A 6,633-nucleotide genomic window follows, 5' to 3' on the forward strand; every position below is an offset into this window, starting at 1 on the left:
TGAATTTGTATCCACGATTAAGTTAAGAGTTAAGAACAAGGAGTGAGATGAATATGTTTTATAATATATTTAGTGTCTTTAATGGTATCTTTTAATGGAATTTTTTTTATATTTCATATAAAGACTGTTTAAAGGTGCACTTAGTATTTATTTTTATATATATATATATTCTATTTATTTTTGGCTAATTAAACTTCTATTAAATGGAAATACTACTACAGTATATGGTAATAGTGTTATAGTAATAGTATTTTTGAAAAATATTTAAAATTATGAACACACTTGAGATAAAGACTCAGTCTCAGAAAAAAATGCTGATTTATTCTACATATGGTGCCACCATGTTCATATGACTGGCTGAATATTACTTTATTTAAAAAATCCCTTGTAATTGGAAACTCAATAAATTAATCATGGCTGACTGCTAATGGCGCATTTCTACAATGACAGTGGTTACAGAGAGCTTCCGATTTTGCATGATGCTGCATCAACGCAACTTTTTTCAGCCAGCATAAATGCAAATTTTACTGAATGCACCTGTAATTGTTTGATATGAGCTTTGTTGAAATTTTGTTGGTTTAAACATTTTTGTATCTACAAGTTTTTTTGTTGTTGTTTCAGTTAATTTTTTGTCTTAGCTGGTGTCCTCGTGACAAATCCAGTGATTGTAACCAGGGGGTCAGGAATTGACTTGTTAGCTGGCTACCAGCTCTTGTTAGTAGATACCACAACTACACAATATGGTGCCATAAAGCATTTGTTCCTTTTGAAGGCCATTCAAAAATAACTGTGTATTTTGACTAAATGTATTTTCTTCCAAGCAGCATATATTTTTGTATATATTGCAAGTAATTTATTATATTATAGATGTTTTACCAGGGACAGATTGTTTGTTAGAGGACATGAAATGGACAGGAGCTCCTAAAATCTGTTAACATTTGCATATATCTTAATGGCAGCAGCTCGGCCACCACAGAGTTCTCTGGGAATACGTGAATTGGAGTCTGCCATTTTTGCTTCATTGGTAGTCAGTTCCGGGAAGCAAATGAATGAAACTTAGGATGGCAGGGGAAGGGTTATTTATATTAATGAAGAAAGCCATACCTGATTAGACGATTAGTAATATGCATAAAGAAAGCGTTACTTGATTGGTCTGCTAAAGTATAGCCCAACCCTACCCCTAAACTTAACCCTGATCAACCAGGTAGCGCTTTCTCACAAATATGAATGAGAGTGCATCTCAATTAGCTCCCTAGTTCAGTAGTCAGGGAGTCGGCCATTTATAGGGCTGTCCCAATCGCGAAATCGTTTCAGAGCACTGAAATGTTAGCTACCTAAAAATTCCCAGAATGCACAATAAAAACCAGGGAGCATCGTTGCTAACTATGTTCCCTTAACGGTAACGTTGTGATGTCTAAGTCATTAGAAGATGAGCACAAGTGTAAATCTGTGAAGTCAAAGCCTTATTTTCTCTTAAAAAAAGATGTTGTAAGTCTTTCATGCATAATGACCATGAAAGGGAAACACTCTTTTAAATGTTGGAGTTGTTATAAGGTTAAAAAACACTCCTATACATTTTTATTGATTTATTTTTCATCTTGCATAATAACACTGTACGTTTGAATATCTACAACGAAAATGCACGACAGTGTCATTTATAAAGCAATGTTGTTGATTAATACCAGCTGTGTTTTAATGCGCAAGCTCATAATCGTGTCACAGGTAATTGAGTCATAAGTGTCCCAGTGTTCAGTCTTCAAAATATACTGATTCAATACATGGGGAGCTAGGGAGCTGATTGAGACGCACCGTGAGTCTTCCTCTGCCAACCCATCTGAAAACATTGTTACATTTGAATGGCTGTTGATGGAGAAATAGAGAAACATGATTTTTGTTATCATAAGGGTGTAATTTCAGCAGCTAGCTAGGGTCTAAAAGGGACCTGCTACCCAGCAAACACTGAACGTTGTCTCAACATCGCTAACCTTCTACCAACATTGCAACAATGTGGCCAGAAGTTTAGCAATTTCACGTTGTGTGCTAAAGGTTGTCACCACGCTGTCTCAACTTTGCTGTTTTACCATTGTTGAGAGTCAACAATAAAGGTTTTGCTTGCATTGTGTTGACTAACACTGTACAACTACAGAGCTTTTCAGCCATGAAGTCAATTTGTAGGTGAACACGTAAGTGTATAATTCGCCATGGGTTCCCTTGGGATTTTCCTATAATATTAACTTGAATTAATAATTAAAGGTGCAGTATGTAAGATTCAGAAAACCTTGTTATTAATGACACTTGTGGCCGTTAAGTGAATTGCAGTCAGCTACTTGTTGCTCGTGCTCGTGCTCATCCATACACTCCATAGGGATGCGAGCGAGCATCCAAAACAATGACACAACATACAAAGAGACTGAACGTGATTCACTTGCATCATGCTGACAGATGATGTAGCATAATTAAAATTACACAGTTATGATTATTTTACTACAAACTTTGAGACTAAAATAAAACTACTTATCAGTTAACATAGCATACTGATACATACTACCGAACTATACCAGACAGTTTACTGTTGCACTGCACTGTTATGTTGCACTGTTTTTTATTTTGTATGTCATATATTGTACTACGATCAAGAAACCAGCGTATGTGCTTAAATTTATCCTATATACCTGACTTTTAGTTTAAAGTGAAGATCGTTGAAAGTACTTGAAAGTTACGAAGCAAGGTAGCTTGCAATTCGTCAGCGTTAGCAGGCAAGATCAAGTTAGCTAAAATTACACAGATCAATCCTTATGGTACTATATTTCACATGCTTTGCAGTTATGTATGCTTTTCTGTCCAATAAGAAGAATGCCAGTTCAGGGTCGGTTTTGATCCCCAAAACCGAACGAAGGTCCCTCCAAGAATCAAATGCCCTGCCGATGTTCACTCTAGTTTTCGCTCGACCACGATCACGTTCCCGCTTAGCCAGACGGTATTCAGTATATAAATGTTTTTTTTTTGTTTTTTGGCTTACTCGGAGTTTGTGTTGTGCTGGGAGCCGGACGTTTGCTGGATTCCATCTCTAAGATAATGTTAATAGCGTTGAATAGCGGAAGAGAAGCACAGAGGCAAGGCTCTTGGGAGCGCGCATAAACGTCACATCCTTTGGATTTTCCCAGCAAAAGCAACCCGCTCCCTTCACATGAAAATCAGTCTACAGGCTTTAATAGGCAACCTAGGAATTCCGAGAAGGGCAAATTTTTTAAGTTGCGTTACAATCCGTTCACACATTGGCAAAAAAAAAGGTGAATATTACATGAAAATTGTTACATATTGCACTTTTAAAGTAACGTAATTTAAAGCCAGAAAGTTGAAAGAATAAACAAATGTTCAATCCATGGAATTATTTGTGTTCATGAGTTCTAACCTTAATCACTAAACATGATTTCACAATCTCCTAAAACTGTCTGGTATGTCAGATTCTAGCACAATCCAAAAATAGAAAACGTTACCAAAATGTATGTGCAACTTTTTGATTTACTAGCTATAAATAGCCTTTCCCTTCCAAAACCCTGCCCCAACCTACAACATTCTCCTCGAGTGAGTAGTGCATATTTCTCATAATCAAAGGGCTCTGTGTGAACGCTGAACTCTGTGCATAATAATTTAGGCTAACTAACCTGGTGAGAGACATTTGTCATCCCTCCTGAGGAGTTGGTGTCTCTTCTCTGGTGGCCTCTCGTAACCAAGAAACAGCGTGGGGTATGGGTTGTCCTCCATTGGCTTTTTGTAGACAAAATGAAATGAGCACACATGAACCATGTTGGGAGGCTTCTTTAAGTTCAGTTTTCATTATTGTAATATCTATGACTCTGACACTTTCCTGGTAATGTTAATATAAAAAGAATGGTGCTACACTGAGTGGTGTCTTACACAGTCCTCTGCAGGTCTTCATGCTCACACACAGCATTGTTTGATAATTCTAATTTCCAATTCTAACTTTCCAACATTAGTAACCTCTGAGAGTGAAACTAACTGTAACGTGCACAAAAAAGAAGCCTTTATTAAACATGTTTCCAACTCATGCACTCCATTTATTAATGAGTGACTTTTAATGATTCAAGATTTCATAATTTATCATAAATATTATTTCATTCATAAATGAACATATATCATGAACTATCTTCTGATGAACATTAAGCCATTCTGAACTTTACATAAAGCAATAAACAGTATAACAGACATTCATTAACATTAACACTCAACATAGAAAAATAGACATAAACTATCATTAGAAAAAAATAAACACATGCATAACTCAGAGGTTACTAATGTTGGAAAGTCATTAATAAAAGGCTCACAGGTGGTCACTTTACATTACGGTACACATTTTCATTTACTTACGTTTGTAACTCTTTAATAAATGGTTCACAGGTGTTCACTTTACATTAAATTACACATTTTCATTTACTAATGTTTGTAACTCATTAATAAATGGTTAACAATTGTTCACTTTACATTTCAGCTTACTAATGTTGGTAACTTATTAATATATAAAAAACATTTCCATAGGTTAATAATGTTGGTAATAAATGGTTCATGGTTAACTCATGAAAAAACAACATGGGTGTCCAAGGTACACTTTCTGAGATTACAAGGTTAACATATTCATTTTAAAGCTTTATAATGCACGATTAAAGATGATCAATATTTTTTAAACAATAAAGAAATTGGAATTGTCAAATAATGCTGTGTGTGAGCATGAAGACCTGCAGAGGACTGTGTAAGACACCACTTGAAGTAGCACCATTCTTTTTACATTAACATTACCAGGAAAGTGTCAGAGTCATAGACATTACAATAATGAATATAGACACAACACCTTTTAATTTCTATACTAGTCTATTTTTGCTGGACAATTACATAAATGATGAATTATGACATGAAATTAGTGAAAATTGTATTTGTAAATGCTAGTAACCAGTTAATAACCAGTTAATTTTGTTCCAATAATTTTTTATGAAACTAAAGACCAAGGGTTTTTTATTATTTTATTTTTTAATTATTGCAAAGATGTCAGGTTTACAGAGTCTTACAAAAACAGAAACCAATCATTTCCAACAATAATAAAAATAATAACATTGGATGACATTGAAGCAGAAAGAAAATAAATAAGCAAAGGAAAAAAGATAGATAACTAGCCTACTAAAAAAGGTAATATTACAAATGAATTAAGGCAAATTTAATCATTTGTCTTACAGTTTGACAACTTTTTTTGTTGTGAGAGTCAATATTAAATAAGTAAAGTCATGCAAAAAAAATATAAATAATAAAAATTTAATAAAAATTCAAACTTGGGTACAGCTGAATTTTTATGAATAAAATATTTTGCTAATAATATCATTACATTAATTATATATTCAATATTATGATTACAATGAGAAAATGATCATATTACATCACATAATGTTAATGTGAACTCTTGCCTAGATTTTAAGGCCAAAAATCTGGTCAACTCAACCCAGAATTCTGAAGTAAAGGGACACTTAAAAAAAGATGGTCTACTGACTCAAGATTCACTTTACAAAATTTGCAATACAAATTAACATTAATAAATTTAGAGGTGATGTCATTAGTAGTATATTCTATGTAAAATACAGAATTTGTATGGTAGAAGCCATGGCTTTTTCCAATTAATATTTCCTATTGTTGAATAAAAAAATAAAAAATAAAATCTCCTGGGGATGATTCGTTTCCTTGAATGAATACATTTCTAATTTGTTTTTTACTACATTTTGGGTCATAGATACTTATACATTTGACTAAGAATTCATGTTCAGTCTTCACAATCTCTCCATATGATAAATTACTTCTCATTAATTGAACAAGGCCACCAGTTATTGCTTTTATCACTGTACGAAATTCCTTTTGAACAATAGGAAAGTTATACCTAGTCATAAAGTCATAATAAGAGTAGAAATTGCCTCCTGGATCCAAAATATTGCATAGATAATCTATTCCTTTATCATGCCCATTTTTAAGGAAAATAGATTTGTTTACATCAAAAAAATCTAACATGTCAAAACCTCCGTCAGCTTTTTCTGCCGCATAACACCTCTCACTTCAGGTGCTGGTGTTTGTTTTTCCAAAATAAATTAAATATTACTCTATTAATTTGTTTACTGGTAGTGTCATGAACAAATAATGCTATAACTGGGTATATAAAGCAAGATAAACCTTCTGCTTTTGTTAGAAGCACTCTGCCAGGAAAGGATACATCTCTAGGAGGCCAAAGGTTAACTTTGCTTTTTAAAGTCTGGGTGAAAAATTAATCTTACAAAATACTTTTTTGAAATGTGAATACCAAGGTACTTCAAACTATCTCTTATGGGTTTATTATCCACTGAAGCTTCTTGGGTTTCATATAAACAGAGGATTTCACAATTAGGAATATTTAATTTTAGGCCATACAGTATGCATCCGAAAATGAGCTAAAGTAATATTATCTAGAGCTTTGCCAATCTGATCTTTATTTTCCAAAAACAGAGTTATGTCATCGGCAAGTAGTGAGATACTTATTTCCCTGTCAAAAATGGACAAAGCCTTTATATCAGAGCTATTTCGAATACTTAGGGAGAGTAATTCTAC

This window comes from Myxocyprinus asiaticus, chromosome 7 (genome assembly GCF_019703515.2).
Source record: "Myxocyprinus asiaticus isolate MX2 ecotype Aquarium Trade chromosome 7, UBuf_Myxa_2, whole genome shotgun sequence".
Lineage (NCBI taxonomy): Eukaryota > Metazoa > Chordata > Actinopteri > Cypriniformes > Catostomidae > Myxocyprinus > Myxocyprinus asiaticus.